Here is an 18,368-nt window from a genome sequence, read left to right as displayed (position 1 = left end):
CTCAATCCCGGGTACCGCGGTTGTTTGTCGGGCAAGGCAGCGGGACCCGCGGGCTCAGCCCTACCTAGGAGGTCTTAGTGGGACCCTAACAAGGAAAAGCCAGGCACGTGGCCGACTCTCGGTCGGGCCCCCGCCCACACCGCAGGGCCCCCTTTTCTCGATCAAGTTCAAGCTTGAGCTCCTGGGCACCCTACCCACGGGCCGCCTCCTCCCCTCCCCTCCCCTCGCCTCCTTTCTATTCTGCTGTACCATCTCGCTTCTCACTCTTCCTTTGTCTCTTTCCCACCACTTAGTTTGCACCCGCCCCTGAACCCCTCCTCTCCGCCCCGCCGCCAGCTCCAATGTCCAGACTGCGCTCACCTGTTCGACCCAAACATTCCGGCGACCCGGAGCGCTCGCCGCCCGCTCGCTGCCGGCTCCCTTTGAGAGCCCCCGCCCCACTCCGCGGGTCATTGTGCTCCAGCAGACCACACGGTGCCGGCTCCCTACGGCGCTCTGGCTACCGTAGTAAAGTCATAGCATAATATCAAGACTGCTGCCCAGACCTGGGCGCGCGCAGTCCGCAGGGACTCCGCTAGAAAAGGGAAGACGCACGCCGACCCAAGGTGAGGTCCTCCTCCGGGCAAAAACACCTTCCGTCTTGGCATCAGGAGAAGACAGAATGGGGCAGCACGAGGTGGCTAGAGGGGTACCCTAAATCTCCGGGCAACCTCAGAATCGCCGGCGACCTAACAAGGTAGTCTCCTTACGGCAGAATTAAAACATCGACAGAGAAAAAAATGGGTTAGGGCAAACGCCCCCCGAACTCTCTACCACCAAGTCCAAAGGTCAGGTTAGAAAACATGGGCCTCGAATAAAGCTGAGCTTTAACAAGGATAGAGACGTACATGAAATTCTGTAGGGAGATGCCCCGCCCCCCAAAAGAAACCCAATAACGAGCCCTCCTCCTGGTTCCTATGAGGAAGGACAATTTCTACAGATTCCTTTACGCTACAACTCATTCTCAGTGGAGCCAGCAGAGGAGAGCAAACGAGACAGCCACCACGATTGTTTGCAATTTTGAAACAGACTGCCTTTAACCCTCCAACTTTTCTTTAAAAAGCCCTTTTCTTTCTTCCTCTGAAAGCTTTGCATTGTGAACAATCTATGATAGACAAGACTCCCTCTACAGGTTTGATCTGTAATTACAGTCACAGGTTCGGAGCTCCCTGTTCACGGATTAGAAAAGATGACACTTCAAATTAACAACACACAGACTTCATTCTGCACATGCTAAAGATCTTACTGTCAATATGAAACTCACGCTTTAAAAAAAAAGGATTTAGGCGTGTTACTCATTAGCGCCTTTTACTCCTGAAATCAACTGTGTTTTCAAATCAATTCACCAATTCACTTTTCCCACTTTCTCTATTAGACCTTTACTTCCCATCTTTTTGGGTGGAGGTATCTAGGGTCACAACTCTGTTGAGTCCATCTAGGGCAATGTGGGCGTTTCCAACATGGAAGCTGTCCTTCCTTGCTCTGAATGAGATAATTCGGGCTCAGGATTTCCTGCCTCTTTCCAACACATTTCTTAAGACCTTTGACCTCGCCTGGCCTGAGTCACAATTTCACAGCAGTGGTGGACATCTGGGCTTGAAATATAAAGCCCAAAACAGCTGAAGTTCAAAGGTGAAATTGAACCCAGATAACCGTCCTCTCCTCAGACTCATCAGGGAGCAGAGTGCAGCCAAGGCCGGTAGGACTGTCCTTGCAGACACCAGCGTGCGCTCATTTACCATCCTCCAAACACAACACCGAAGCCGAAGCACTTCTGAATGCCAGGAGCCTCCCAAGCATTGTCCCCACAGGGGCTGCCCCTCCTCAAGGAACCTTGAGCTGGTGGTTTTCAGTGTCCCTGTCCCTCTGACCAGTTCCCTCTGACCTTAAAGAGGCCACAGTGTGGCTCCCAATGTGGGGGAGGGTTCCATAGCAAGAAAAACAACAACAAAACCTGGTCCTTATTCCTCACTGCCCTCACATCACCAATCTCCTGGCTCAGCAGTAGGCACGTTTGGAAACAGATGCTAGAGGCAGATGCTCTTAGGAGCACCTACAAGAATCTTTTATGAGCCTGGCCAGGGGACATGAGGAAGGACAGGAACTTAGTTCAACCGGAGTGGACTCTGTGAGAACACTGGAAAGTCATTTATCACCACAAATTACCTCTTAATGACAGAGGGACAGTACCTGCCTACTAGGGTGATGGAGCAATCACCTCTGAACTATGCCATCAAGTCAGCTGTCACAAAAGGGCCGTCACCTGACCTGATTCTGTGCACCTTCTGAGGTAGTTAGTAGGAAAACAGCTTCTATGCTGCTTATTCTCCGCGCCAGATCCCTCCCCACAAAAATGTTTGAATCTGAAGAAATCCAGAAAGATCACTCTTCACAGACAAACAGTTCTGAACTTTTCAAAAACAACCATGAGTGGGGGCTGTGGTTCATGCCTGTACTGCTAGTTACAGGAAGCAGGACAGGAGCATCATCACAAGTTTGAGGCCAGTCTGGTCTGCACATCAAGATGCTATCCCAAAAGCCAAAATAAAAACAGCAAACAAAAATAGGGTAGCAGGTGTGGCAGTAGCTGTAGCAAATTCCTTTAATCCTGGTACTTAGTACTCAATACTCGGGAGGCAGGGGAAAGCAGATCTCTTGAATTTGAGACCAGCCTGGTCTACTAATGGAGTTCAAGTACAACCAGGATTGGTACACAAAGAAACTACCTCAAAAAACCAAACAAAAACAAAAAAATCTCCCCCCAAAACCAAAACAACAAAAACAACAAAAAAAAAAACAACCAACCAAACCACTTATTGTCATACATTTAACTGCTATAGATGATGAGACTAAGGAAAAATACCAGCTAAAGGCAACATATGGGTTCCAGCTGGACCTTGGACTTAAGGGTATAGGTAGAGGGAGAGGCAGAAAGTGAGGACAGAGGAAAGGGAGAAGATGGGCTGGGAGGAGGGTCAAGTGCTCTCAAGGAGTAGACCAACATGCTCCTGATTCTAGACAGCAAAAATTGGCAACTGGGGGAAGACCTTGAGGCATGGCCTTTCTGGCAGATTCGGCAAGTGATATAAAAGTTCTAGGAACACAAGGGTGATGAGTGTTGCTTCAGCAAGAGGGATTAAGGGAGGGTGGGAGGTGAGACAGCGAGGGCTGCAATTCAGGCACTAGAAAAGGTTTGGTCAACCAGAGACATAACAACAATAAAATTACAAGTCTATGAGACACTTGTCTTAAGCTACCTTCTTCACAACTCTGAAACCTGGACAATGAGAGGCTCCTTAGAACAGCGGCTGAATGTGTTTGAGATGGCATGTCTCAGAAGGATTCTAGGTGTCACATGAAGAGACAGGCTGCACAACAATGACATTAAGAAACACCTCTATTGAGCTGGAGAGATAGCTCAGAGGTTAAGAGCATTGCCTGCTCTTCCAAAGGTCCTGAGTTCAATTCCCAGCAACCACATGGGAATTGAACCATCTGTAATGAGGTCTGGTGCCCTCTTCTGACCTGCAGGCATACACACAGACAGAATATTGTATACATTAAAAAATAAATATAAAAAAAGAAACACCTCCATCTATAGAAGAAAGTAAACTACAGGATACGGCTTGAGATACTTCGGCCATGTTATGAGAAGGAATGATGGAAGATACCCGAAGATAGCACTGCTTGGAGGAATACATGTGATAAGGTGAAGAGAAAGGCCCAAAAAACTGCATAAAGGAATACTGTGGAACCTGGGTATGACAATAACACAAGCAACTAGGACTGCCCAGGATAGGAACAACTGGAGAACTGCCATACCCGGCTGCCCATGCATGTTTAAGCATTGCTGGGATATTAATGGTGATGATGATGATGGGAAATGAGATGGCAGGGTCATATGGGGTCATAGGGCCAAGTGTGTTGAGCCTGGACACAGCTGAGAGGCATGGACTTTCATTTGGCCTGCTGAGGTGTTACAAGCTCAGTTAAGTTTCCAGATCAGGGCACACAGGATTTGAATGATATAAAAGGGGCAGCAGGAGGGTAAATAGAATACAGGAGGTCCAGCTAAGACTGGAGCACAGATCTTTGGGAGACACTGGCCTAACAAAATATGAGACTGGGTTCTCATCCCAAGTACCTCAAAATGAACTAAAAGAAAAGATTTAGCCTAATGGGACCAATTCAAGCTCTAACAGCACACAAATGTTGGCACCAGGCTCCAGCCTCTGTAGGCCTCCTTTCTCCAACTACAAAGTGAGCATAACATAGTATGTTCAACCCAGAACTTGGCAGAAAGTGTTCTACTCTGACATTAGAAACTCCAGGGCTAAGGATACAGCTCAATTGGTAGAGTACTTATCTAGCATACAGAAGGTCTTGAGTTCAATCTCTAGCACTGTAGTAACTGGGCATGTCTATAATCCAGCACTCGGGAGGTAGAAGCAGTAAGATAGAGAGTTCAAGGTCATTACTACCTACCTGGTGAGTTCAAGGCCAGCCTGGAGCACTGTCACTCCATAAAGAATGTGTGTGTAGGGAGCTGGCAAAATGACCCAGTGGTAAGAGTGTTGTTTTCAAGCTTGATGACCTGGGTTCAATCCCCTGAATCCACACAGTCAAAAGTTGAGAACTCACATACTGTCCTCAACTTCCACACTCATAATGTGGTATGCATGCCCCCAAATAAATATGTTTTTGTTGGTGTTGTTGCTTAAAAAATAAAGAAAAATGAAGAACAGAGTAGATGGCTCAGTGGATAAATGTACTGTGCTGGCTAATTTTATGTCAACTTGACACATGCTAGTAAGTCTCCTGAGGGGAGGGATCTACAGTTGAAAAAAATGCCTCTGTAAGATCAAGCTTTACGCAAGCCTGTGGGACATTTTCTTAAATAGTTATCCATGGGGCAGAGCCCAGCTCATTATGAGTGGGGCCATCTCTGGGATGATGGTCCTGGGTTCTTTAAGAAAGCAGGCTTAGTCAACAAAAGGCCGGACTCACATCTTTAATCCCAGTACTCGGGAGGCAGAGGGAGGCAGGTGAGGTGGATCTCTGTAAATTCGAGGCCAACCTGGTCTACAGAGCAGGTTCTGGGGCAGCCAGGGCTACAAAGAGAAACTTTGTCTTGAAAAAAAAAAAAAGAAGAAGGAAGGAAGGAAAAGAAAGAAGAAAGTATGCAGGCAGGGTAAGTGAGCGTGTGGAGCAAGCCTGTAAGCAGCAGGCACCATGGCCTCTGCATCCCCTCCTTCCTCCAGGTTCCTGCCTTTTGAGTTACCGCCTTGACTTCCTTCAGTGATGGACTGTTACCTGGAAGCACAAGCAGAATAAACCCCTTCCTCCCCAAATTATTTTTGGTCATGGTGTCTCATTACAGCAATAGTAATCCTAAAACAAGTACTTATACAAGCATGAGGATTTGAGTTTGGCTCTCCAGTATCCACATAAAAAGCCAGACATGGCTGTACACACGCCTGTAATCTCAGAACTAGAGGTAGGAACTGGAAATACCAGCCTGTCCAAAAAACAGCAAGCGCCAGGTATAGCGAGAGACGCTGTCTCAAGGGAGTAAGGTAGTGATCACTAAAGGACGACGTTGTGAACACACGTACCTTGGTGTATTTGTGCATGCTTTTTTTTTTTTTGCTTGCTTGCTTGGGTTTTGTTTGTTTTGTTTTTGTTTTTTTTTAATATTTATTTATATATTTATTATGTATACAATATTCTGTCTGTATGCCTGAAAGCCAGAAGAGGGCGCCAGACCTCTTTACAGATGGTTGTGAGCCACCATGTAGTTGCTGGGAATTGAACTCAGGACCTTAGGAAGAGCAGGCAATGCTCTTAATCACTGAGCCACCTCTCCAGCCCCGTTTGTTTTGTTTTTGAGACAGAGTCTCTCTGTGCAGCCTTGGCTGTCCTGAAATTCACTCTATAGATCAGGCTGGCCTCCAACTCACAGAGATCGTCTGCCTCTAAAGGTGTGAGCCACCACTGCCTGGTTCTCTTCTACTGCCTTATAATTTTTGGTGATTGTATGTTTATGTTTTGATGTAAGAAAATTTTACAATCTTATAATCAGGTTTAGTTGGGGTTTTCTCTTCACCAGGTTTTATTCCCAAATTTTCAGTGAATTTATTATAATTCATCTGAAGTCTCTTTTTGAAAATCTATTTTAAATTTATCTTCACACAATTACTGAAGTAGAAGTTCAGTTTGCTTTTTTGTTTTTGAGATAGGCCTGAACTCAGTATTTAGCTGGAAGGATAACCCCTAAACTTTGGATTCCCCTGGGTGCTGGGAGTATAGCACTTATGAGCCTGGAGCTTTGTGTAACCTATGCAAACACTCTACCAACTAGGCTACAAACCCAGCCCAATTTGCTTTTGTTTCTAAATGGTCTCATTCATATTCAAGCCCCCCCCCCCACCTCCCTAGAGTTTCACATGGTGGCTCATGATTACCTGTAAATCCAATTTCAAACCTTTTTCTCACCTCCTCAGGCACCAGACACACACATGGTACAAACCTTCAGACAAGCATTTACACATTCACATAAAATAAAAATAAATATTTTTAAGAGGGATCTGTTCATATCTGGTGAGGGGGTTGGAGAGATGGCTCAACAGTTAAAGAGCACTGGCTGCTCTTCCAGAGAACCCGGGTTCAATCCTCAGCACCCACATGGCAGCTCACAACTGTCTATAACTCCAGTTCCAAGGAACCTGACACCCTCACACAGACATACATGCAGGCAAAAGACCAATATACATAAAATACAAATTAAATGATAAAAAAGATAATTCAAAAACTTGTTAAAAATATTTGATAAGGCCAGCATGCACCTCAACCCCATAAACTCTCTGCCTGCATCACAGAGGGAAGTAACCCAGAATGGGGACACCCTGGGCACAGCACTGTCATGAAGAAGAGAAGAGCCTTCCAGGTGGGGAGAAGGGTCCTGAAAAGTATCTTTTCTAGGATGGTAAGGAGGGGGTGGTGTCTCCAGTTCACAGGACTCTGTATTACTACTGGGGTGGAGGAGTAGCTTAGTTAATCCATTCACTCTTCCCAGTGGTCAGTTCGGCTAGCTGCAACCTCCCAGCCAGCTCAGGCCCCCAGCTGAAGTCTAGAAGTAGCAGTCCAGTGTGCCTCCCTGCTCTGTTGGTTTTCCCTTGTGAGCACACCAAAGGAGCCTGACTGGGGGAAATGCGGCCCCGACAGCCATGGCCACAGGCCATTATTTTCCTTTACAAAAGCACCTTTAAAAAAAAAGATTTATGTGTAAGAGTTTTTTGCCTGTATGTATGTATGTGTACTGTGCCTGTGCCTGGATCCAGTCAGAAGAGGGCGAACTCCTTAGAACTGGAGTCATAGATGGTTTCGAGCCACCAAGTGGTTGCTGGAGATTGAACCTAGGTCCTCTACAAGAACAGCAAGTGCTCTAAACCACTGAGCCCTCTTTCCAGCCCCTTAGTGCCTTGATTTAAAATGCCATCAGGTACCCTCTGGTTTTGTCACTCTCCTAGTACAAAACCTTTATAGCTCCCAGCTCCTGCTCTGGTGTCCTAGGCTTGTGCAGCCCTACTGGCCTAATCTTCTTGTCTTTTCTGGGAACTCTGCTATGATGGAGTGTCACCATCTTTTGTCCCTCTTCATCCACGAGCAATCCTCTGTGCCTCTGATCATGCATGCTTTCAAGTATATGCTCCTTCCACAAGCATGTTCAGAGCCCTTCACCTGTGCTAGGCACCATGACCAGTGCAGGTAACACAGTAGGGGATGATACAGAATGCAGGTCTGTCTCTGGGTACCTGCAGGCCAGCCAGAAGGAAGACATTAAGCAAATGACCATGTGGCTTCTTGATCTGGTGCTGTTTGTAGGAGGTGTATCCTATCTGAGCTTGACAGTTATGTGGCTATGAAGAAGGAAGGGGCATGTCCAGGAGGTCTCTGCTCAGGTGACATGGAAGCTGTGTTGATGGATGCACGGGCGGAGAGGGATTGCTAGGTAGGAAAATGCATAGATTGCCAATAAAACCCATCCACTGGAGCCTGCTGAACTCTGCTGAACTCAAGAGGGCCAAGACTGTCCGTAGGCAAATACCTATCAATTTTGTCATATAGTGTGGAGCTGACAGTTTTCTGCATTATGCCTCTTGCCCCATCAGACTGCAAGCTCAGGGACAGAGGCAGAGAGTGCTCACATCATGCCACACACTGTGGTCTACGAGGGTCTTGCTCAGACCCCATGGCCCTCACTCCAGCAGAGTTGGCTTGGTGCTGAATGCAGGCCACATGCTGGGACTCTGAGGGAATGAATGGAGTGCCCAAGCCTCTCCTCCCTTCTTCCCTGGCCTCTTGGGAGAGGCTTTACCAGGAGACCAAGGCTAGCTACCATAGAGTGTCCACTTCTATGGGTGTACAGACAGATGGCCCCTGAAGAGCACACCTTAGCCACCGCATGGTGGGAATCCTTCAGTCTTAGTGCTCGGGAGGCAGGGATACATGGTGAGACCCTGCCTTTACAAGAAAACCAAACCGATGCCACCCTAGCCGGGTAGGAGAATGACAGTAGCCTATTGTTGCTCGGTAGTGACGCTGTGTATGGTGACGCTCACAGGCCTGCGTGTGAGAGCACATGTTGCAGCTGCAAAACCCAAACTGTGCTATTAAAAGTCACAACAGTGGTCACCTTTGCTTGTGGCAGTGACTAGGAGGGACACAGGGGTCTCTGGGATTTAGACAATGTTGTTTCTTGCTCTCAGTATTGGTTACAGGAAGTGGGAAGTGTACCAAACTCTGAGTTGTCTCTCCATACTTGTCCGCATATGGGTTGGTATGGACAATGTGCATCCACTGGAAGCTTGAGAAAGGCAACAAGTCAAGCCAGCTGCCATGTCCTAGTGATCCACCGCACTCTGGAACCAATCCTGCCACCCCACAGCCTCCCACCCAGGCTAGTTGTACAGTCACCAAGCAAAGGGGGTGATAATAATGCCACATGCACAGGAAGGCTGGAGACTTTGAGAGACTAGGTGACCCAAGTCACCCAGCAGTGAGGAAACTGGTGGGCAGAGCCATGGGGCAAAATAGTCACAGAGCTGGAAGCAAGGGGTAGGCGAGGGTCTGGATGGAGGTCTGGGTCTGTAGGATGCTTGGCAAGCGCTGTTAGAATAGGGTTCCTGAGCCAAAAGGCCTGTGGACACTAAGCCTCGCCAACTGAGTGAGGACAGTCACAGGCCAGCACACAGTATGTTCAGGGACCATGGTAGATTGGCAGACCTGGGCCTGTCTGGTGAAGCTGAGGGTATTGGAGCCCTGCTGACCTCAGCCTGACCCTATTCTAATGTCTGTTTTCCTTCCTCTACTCCTCCCCCTCCTCGGGAAACAATAGTGTTAGGAGGCAGGGATGTGTGCTTCCACCGACCTGACTTTGCAGGTTACTCAGGTGCTCTGAAGTGGAGCCTCAGTCTTCTGCATGAAAAACAGACTTCTGGTGCTCCTGCTTTCTCCTCATCTCCTGATCCCCCCCCCCCCCCCGTTTCCGTTTCCTTTCCCTTTTCTTTCCTGCCCCAGTCAGAACCATCTTACTATCCAAAGGCAATGCCAAGTTCAGATGAAGGGACCCAGGCCATGGCAGGTCCCATAGCAGAATCTAGCTTACGTGGGACCTTCACAATCTTTCCCAGTTACATAGAATAAAAAATAAGAGTCCTCTCTTTTGCAGCCTCCCTTCTGCCTATAGAGGCAGCAACATGTCTGGAGTTTGGCCTAGAAAGGCAGCAATATGAATCCGCAGCCTTCTGAGAAAACTTTGGTTTTTGCTGAGCTAGCCTTGCTCCCCCCTCCTCTCACCATGGATGGGATAAGATAACAAAGCCAGCATGGTCCAGACACTAACCAGGCACTGCAGACCTCACAGCAGGACCTCCATCCCTCCACTTCACACTCGCTCCACAGGCTGCTAGTATTCCTGACTGAGTCACAGGGCTCCTATCTGGGGACAGACCGGACAGCCAGGAAGCCAGCCACCATGTGTCTTCTCCCCAGTATTCAGAGCCAAGTACCTCCTGCTTATCCTGTGTTGTGAGGTCAGAGAGACATGCAAAGGGCCTTAACTTGCAGATGCCCTGGGAAGGAAAATAGCTTCCTCAGCATGGTTCCAGCTGGGCAGTGTGATACAACCATTTTAACTGACCTCAGGTGGTGAGGCCTGCAGTGTTACTTGTGCTCTTGAGGAGTCTGTGGTGACTGGATCCTTCTCTCCAACTGTCTTCAGCCCCCTAACTTAAGGATCTCTGCATCCTGCTATTGGGGAGCAGCAGGGAGGTGGGAAAAGTGGCGGAGATGAGGGCCAGGTAGGTGGCTCTGGGCCTTGCCCGGATTTGTCAGTGACACATCTGTGTGATGCCAGCCTGCAAGGCTCTAGACTCCACCACCCCACTTCTCTTGGGAAAGGGGCTCCACGGTGAACACCAGCCCTGCTGCTCCTCGTAGGACAGGGAAACTTCAGCCCTCAGAAGGGAAAGTGAGGCAGCCGTGCTGCAAACCTGGGCCACTAGATAGAGACCTTCACTTGCTATCATACCTGGCTGGTCAAGTCCTGCTCTGCTCAGGTAGCAGCATGCGGCATACAGCAAACTGTGTATCCAGCTGGCAAGCCCTTCAGGAGCTGTCTTTGCAGGCTGCTCCCCCTCTCTTCATTCCCTCTATTCCACCCCAGGGCCTTTGTACCTGCTCTTTCCTCTGCAGGAAGCCCAGAGGACTGGCTGGTTCTCAGCAGTCAGAGCTCTCTTCTCGGAAGCATATCCTCTTACTCCATTTGAACTCTGCCCCAAACACCTTGCTCTCTCCTGTTTTCTCTTCCTGACTTATTTATCATCTCCACAGCCTGTAAGTGTGGAGGGTGGACAGGTTCTCTGTGCTCGTCACTGCCAGATTCCTGGTGTTCAGTGGCTCCCAGCACTTATTACGAACAAATGACTTCGGAGTGAATTAAGGAAGCGATTTCCTCAGCTGCAGCACACACAACAGTGGCAGTGTCATTGGGGGAGGGGTCTGGGGGCCACTCTCTCCATCTGAATGGGGGTAGCAGAGCTACCAGCCTGCCAAGGGTCCACAGTGGTCCCTCTGCATTAAACAAAGCTTCCAGCACAAATCCAACCTCAAAGGAGAGTGAGCTTGTTAATGATGTAAACACGGGTACAACCAGGAAAAAGCTTGGCCACGGTTTCTCCAGTCCACACAGAGCCATTATCTCTAATTGATCTCCAGACATCAGCTGCTGAGGCGGCTGGAACTCTCCTGTATCCTTCAGGTCTGGTTACAAAGCCCTAGGCTGCTGTCCATGCATGGGAGTCAGGCTCGTGCGGCCCTGCTTGCTGGACCGACAGGTCTGTCTGGGCCCCATGGGAGTGTGTGAGCCACAGTCACTGTGTTCAGTGGCTGCATTTGGGTGCCTTAATAGGAAGGTCATGCCCTCAAGAAAAGATGACAAAAACAAGTTAGCACCCAAAAGAGCCTGATGCCCCAAATATCCCACTAGCCATGGAAGGAAAAGATACCTAAAAACCAGGATGAGAGTTTTCTTCCACCAGGACAAGGGTGCAAAAATAATGTGCAATAAAATCCAGGCCAAGGGACAAGATCACAAATTCTCACTGGGTCTCAGAGACGGGTCACAAGGTCAGCTTTCAGTTCAGTGACCATCTGGACATTTTGAGCTGCTCCTTCCTGGCCTAGCCCAAGAAAGAGGCATCCTTTCCTGCTGGAGCACTCTTGTCCTTAGGGACAGAGCTGGGCTGAGCTACTGGGCTGCCTTACAGCGGAACTCTGGGAGGAGAGAGCTTCTCTCTTCATCTCTGGGCCCCAGCTAGTGGCTCTCGGCCTCCATCCCAGCTTTCCCCCAGACACAGATAAGGCGTGCATGAGCTAGGCCTGCACGTAGGATTTCTGTTCATGGTCCACACAGACATGGTATGGTTGGTGCCTGTATTAGAAAATTACAGGTACTGTAGACATTTTTTTACCTGGTTAATGAAGTTAAAAAGGCTGCCTTGAAACCCTCAAAGCATGGACAGGGACGTGAGGAGCTGCCAGAGGCAGCAACCCTTTTAGGCCTAGGCTATCCAGCCCAAGAAACAAAAGGAATGCTGGCTACTTCTGTTTATTTTTCCACATAGCTTTAGGGATGTGGCAGGAGAGGAGGGCCAGGCCTCTGTGAGCCCAAGCTGTCCCAGTAAAAGCACGTTCATTCTCTTGGGAATATTTGGAAGTCACAGGAGATTTCTAGAAAACACTTAAGGATAGTCCATGGTATATTGATCTGGAAAATAATGCCTCTCAACCAGATACATCTGACAATGAGCTTCCCATGCTTCTCTCTGTCGTCCTCTGAGAGGTCACTTCCTCTTGAGGTCAAGAATGTCAATAGTGGGGCTGGAGCAATGACTCAGTGGTTAAGAGCATTTGCTTTACTTACAGAGGACCTGGGCTCAGTTCCCACCACATGACCACTTACAACCATCTCTAATTCCAGCTCTGGGGGATCCAGGACCCTCTTCTGGCCTCTGAGGGCACTGCACACACATAGTGCACATACGCACACATGCAGGCAAACACCCATACACATAAAATAAAAACAAATCTTTTATGAAACAAAAGCAAAATTCCAGTTGTGCTGAAGCCATTTTCAGGATGGCAGGGGCACCACCTGTCCCCAGCAGGTTTTTGAGTGAGCAAGAGGCTTGGGGCCAAGTGTATTGCTTAATTCTCACAGAGTCAAGTCAGGTGGGCCTCCACCAGTAAGGAGAGGATACGTTTAAAGAAGTATTTCCATCACCAAATGACCTTTCTTCAAGTCAGTAAAACTTTGAAAAACAAAGTCAGCAAGAAGGCATCTATTCCTGTGATTATAAAGCCTTAATACTTAGCACAGCATGGGGCAGGAACAGGCAAAGGCCAGTGGCGTGAACACAAATGGATTCTGACTGGACAAAAATTTGGTAAGGTATAAAAGTAGTCTCAAAGCTGTGGGGAAAATAGGTTCCTCCTCCTCTAATGTCTAAATGGACAAAGATAATTTTTTTCTTCTGAGACAGGATTTCTTTGTATAATAGTCCCAGTTGTCCTGGAACTCTCTTCTCAGGCTGATTTCTAACTCACAGAGACAAAGATCAAATATTAAAAAATGAAAAGTTAGAGGCACCTGTCACCAAGTCTGATGACCCGAGCTCGATCCTGGGAAGCTAGAGTTGAAACAGAGAACTGATTGGTCCAGACATGTTGTAGCACACGTGCCCATATGCATATGCACACAAAATAAATGACTAAATGATGCAATAAAAAATTTAAATGAAAACATGTTTTTCTCTGTCCACCTAGAGGGTCTGAAAGAGAAGACACTCCAAAAGCAGCACACTTAATACCCCAATTTTATTTTTAGCATGACTCTCCAAGAAGGGGAAAAGGCTTTCTGGGGGAAATGGCTGGTTCTGGAGCTGGGGCAAGAAAGATGAGGTGAACTGGACTGTTGCAGTGCCAAGGAGTCATGATAAACCAAAAAACCAAACCAGAGCCCAGGCCAAGAGAGCCAGAGAAGGCAGACTCAGAGGGGTACATGTGAAAATGGCACAGGAGCTAACGGGAAGGGTGCCCAGTGGCCCAAATTGGAATAAATTTGATCAACAAAATGGAGGGGCATTGTGAACAGAATATGAAGGGAGCAGTCAGGCAGCCATTAGGGGTGGGGAGGAGGAAAGTCAGAAAACCGCACTGCTTGGGAGGCCACAGCTCTGGCACATCTTTGGCAGTTCTCCTCAAGAACGGAGCGGGCAACTCTACAGGGAGATCAACAGACATTGCCTCAACCAGGTGCGATCAGAGCCAACATCAGATAAACCATGCTGACAGCCAGAAGCCGATGTGTCTGTGTCCTTCCTTGGAATGACCATAAACATTACCGTTTATATTGAGAAAGACATTCAAGAAATTCTAAAATCCCACAAAGCACATGACCAGCACTCATGACAACTGTCAAGGTCATCACAACCCAGGAAAATCTCAGAAAAATGCCACAGCCCAGGGGAGCCTTAAAGCACAGGGCAGCTCAGTGTAATAATGCATCCTGGACAGAAGGGACAAGAAGACTCAAGGAGTGTAAATAAACTTTGACTTCAGCTAACCGTGTATGGAGTTGGCCACTGTAACATGTTACTAATAGTTGAAACTGCTAGTAGGATGGAAGGGAGTGTGGGTGTCCCCTCACCTCAGCTTTTCTGTAAATCTAAAACTCTTCTCAAACATTATCTATACCGAGAATGAAAACATCACTAAAAGGAAACACAGGGCTGGTGTGGTTGGCTTTTTTTGAGACGCAAATGTAGGCGGTATTAAAGGAAGAAGGAAAGAAAAAAGAAAGAAGGAAAAGAGAGTGAATCTGAGCCCATAAAAGATAAATGGTAGGCATTCTCAGCACAAGAAAGATCAGAAGACACAGGGAAAGGCGGGGAAAGGCACTGGCCAACTGGAAATCCGGGAAAGCAATGGCAATCAATGGCACGCTAGCTGGGCCAGCTACAAGTACGACCTGCACACAGTAACAATGTGAATAATGAGTAGTTATTTATCTAGACAGAGACACGGGCACACTGAGGGGTGGATGAAGAACTAGCGAGGGTGCTTGCAGGACAGGGAAAGACTTCCAAACTTCGTCTCCTATAGCAAGAAATTCTTAAAATGACAATGACAAGCAAAGTCCAAATTAATACAATAATAATAAAACAAGTGCTAGAAGTATAAACTTGTTATTTAGAGACAGAAGGAAAATACAGAAGAGATGGCTGAGGAAAAGGAAAGAAAGAGGCCTTCTATGTTGAGAAGAGAAACTAAAGTGGACAGGTTGGGGCAGGATCGACTGTTTTTGACAGTTGTTTTTTTTTTTTTTAAATGTATTCTCCTGATAAAAGTACAAATAAAGACAAACAAAAACACAGAAAAGAAGAAAGGCCTCCAGAGAGGGAGAGGCCACTTCTGAGGGCAAGCTGCCCTGGGGTCACAGGCAGATCCTGTCAGCATAACCCCTCGGTGGAAATGCCCCAAGGACCACACTTGTCTGGAGAAATTCAGGTGGCCACCTTGGCCAAGGCCAGTACTTCAGTTGCTTTTGTTTTTCTTCTGTAGCTCAAACCCTCCTCCAGAGTCAGGGATTTACTGAGGCAAGAGATTCTGTGATCTCGAAAATATAGCCACTGGTGTTCTGGGCCTCTCAAGATAACAAGCTGAGCCCCCACATCAGATCAGGGACAAGAGGGCGATCCCAGAGGCTCTTTTTCCAGGAGGACTAGAGGTAGGACAAGAGAGGAGGCCAGCAAGAACAGAGAGTTCTGGGGCGAGGGATGTGAGCCCAGGGAGGAAGGTGAGAGTGGCCTTGCCAAGGTGTCACAAGGACATGGATGCCTCCAGGTCCACCTGTACTGCTCAGACGCAGACACTGACTAATGAAAACTGAGGAAGGCAAAGCCAGACTGAGTGCCACAGCACAAAACTGCTGCCTCGCAGCATCTGACCTCTCCGCTCAAGGGCTAGCCAAGGAGGAAGGCTCTGACCATCCCCCGGGAGGTTGCCTTTCAGCACGGGCATGTGGCACTTTCTGACAATTAACATGTGTTTGCTCAGCATAACAGCAACACCTCCTCTCACTCTAGTTCTCATTTTCCTTTCTGGACCATTAATAAATATATCAGGTAAATAAATGATTAGATTTTGCTGGCAACAAGCAGAGGCATGGCTCCTTTAAGAGGTTTCCTTGCTCAGCATTAGAAGCAAAAACTACAAGGTTTCTTTTTTTTTTTTTTCTTTTTTTTTTTTTTTACTACAAGGTTTCTTTAAGAGACAGCTTCCTGGTTCATGCTGGCAGCACTAACTCTGGCTCTTTGGGGAGGTCCAGCATTTAAATGGGGTTTGTGAGCAGCTTGCTACTAGTTGCTTAATAATGATATACACCCACTCTGTCCCTGGAACTGGGGCGGTGAGCATGGCTTGCAGAGCTGGCAGTAAACATACCTCCACCATGTTGGACAGGGCAGAGACAACAGGCAGGGGCAAGAAGGTGGTCCTAGCCACACCTATTTAGCATCTAAAAACAGAGGTCAGAAAATTATAGAGATATAATAAGACAGAGAGCTCTGAATGGGTCACAGTGTTGAATAAACGTACATGAGCTTAAGAAAGAGTACAGTCATAGATTAAAGGAGTAAAGATAAATATTAAAAAGTAATAGAGTCAAAATAATAAGCCATGTAAAGATGGAGTATACACAGAAAGTCTGGATTATGTATATTATTGTGTTTTCTTTGAATTTTTTTGACTGTTAATGAGATAACTGCAAAGAGACATTTGATTCTGGGGAAGGCTAAGTTAAACCAATATAAAGGTATCTTGACTTCAAAATTTGAATCTCAGGATTTGTTGCTTTGGGAAAGAGGTTCTGCTTTTGTTTCCACAGAAGATGAGAATCTGTGGGTTCCTTCTAGGCTAACGTGGCTTGATGGAACAAGACCCCCCCTGAAAGGTCTCCATGAACCCTAAAAAAATCTTTGCCCAACAAACAGCAGGAAGCAGTTTGGAAATAACAATGAAAACTCCCAAAATTACTGTTTGTAAATGTTGATTTTCATTTAAAGGGGATTGATTATAAGTGATTGATGGTCACAGTCAATTTCTAAAAAACATAAGGGGATATGATGTAGAGATGAATACTTTGCATTGGTATGAATCCTGGTCTATTGAAACAAATTTAAGGTTGATTTTGTTATACTGTGTATATGTAATTCTGTTCTTGTTTAAGGTATTATGTTTATACAGTTCATTTAAAAATTACAGATTAATAGTTATCTATAATAGTCAAACTTGTCATGTTAGTTAGATTTTCTAGATGTACAGAGATATATTTCAGATGGGTAAGTATTCTTCAAACCTTTCAAAGCCCTACAGAATATGGCATTTAAATTGTTTTAAGAACTTAGACTTTTCTCAACAGTGAGACATTTCTGCTTCTGGCAGTACCAATCTACTTAAGAGGATGATGGGCATCGAAGAGGCTTCTTATGGAGTTTGTTAGCCATTTGGGCAAGAAACTGCTCTTGCCTGGACTGCTTGACAGTATGCTGTATAAACTGGACATGCAGGACACACAGGAAAATGACTGCTGAACTTTCCAGAAGGTGAGACGATCCTTCAGGGTTCTTGTTCATGAAGAACAAGATATTCTGGTCAGAAATTCTGAAGGACTCAGAAGAAAGTGATTGAGAAACTGCCAACATAGGCAAAACAATCTTTCAAATTTCCTGCTTCATGGAAAAGTCTTCCAGATACTATAGGCCTGGAGGCTGAAGATGGATGCCCCAATGCTACATAAGAACTTTGGGTGACTGTCCAGGTAGCAAAATGTCTCTGTCAATTCTAAAGTTTTGGAAGTTGCTTGCAATACATATCCTGTTTGTATATCCTTCTGGGGTCTTTGAAGAGTTGAAGACAGATAGTTATGGATAAAATTTTCCTTAGTTATGATAAAAGATAAATTAGAAATAAAACTCTCCAGATACAAATAAACTAAATATTGTAAGTGTAATTCTTGCTTGATACCCATTTTGTATATATAATTTGACTATGTTAAAGTTAAAACCTTTAAAAGTTAAAAGGGGAGATGATGTGGGATTCCCCTCTGTATGCTATGAATATGTTTTATTATCATTGGTTAATAAAGAAGCTGCTTATGACAGGGCAGAATAAAGCCAGGTGGGAAATCTGAACAGAGATATATAGAGAGAGTAGGCAGAGTCTACTAGTAGACGCCATGTAGTTGCTGAAGGAGGCAGACACCATGTAGCAATCTGAGAAGCAAGAGGTAACAAACTATGAGCCTTGTGGTAAAAGATAAAATAACAGAAATGAGTTGATTTAAGATTTAAGAGCTAGCTAGAAAGGCACCTAAACCTTTGACCAAACAGTGTTGTAATTAATATATTTTCTATATGGTTATTTGGATCTGGGCAGCCAGGAAACCAATGCACAGTTTCCATTTATAAATCAATCAATCAATCAATCAATCAATCAAATCAGTAAAAAGGCCACCCAAGTTCATATACGCTGAGCAGTAGCAGATATGGGCACACAGATACCACACAGCTGGGGATGACCTTGAAATCCTCTTGTAGTGCTGGGACTGCAAGCATCAGCCACTATGCCTGGTTACTGTAATGTTGAGGATGGAGCCCCGTGCTTCAGGAATGCTGGGTAAACACTGTTAGTTAGAGTGCTAGCTAGGC

The 18,368-nt window shown here is 46.5% G+C and overlaps 1 protein-coding gene across 2 annotated transcripts in view; it reads right to left on the bottom strand.

Moving 5' to 3' along the window:
* Nol4l (nucleolar protein 4 like) overlaps nucleotides 1–18,368 on the bottom strand; it is a 118,583-nt gene that overhangs the window by 35,341 nt on the left and 64,874 nt on the right. The gene's annotated exons all lie outside the window — the stretch shown is intronic.

This window comes from Microtus oregoni, unplaced genomic scaffold, assembly GCF_018167655.1.
Source record: "Microtus oregoni isolate MIOR12 unplaced genomic scaffold, Mior012 000020F_ref0000438, whole genome shotgun sequence".
NCBI lineage: Eukaryota > Metazoa > Chordata > Mammalia > Rodentia > Cricetidae > Microtus > Microtus oregoni.
Note: the sequence above shows the minus strand (reverse complement) of the source record. Positions and strands in the feature narration are given on the sequence as shown.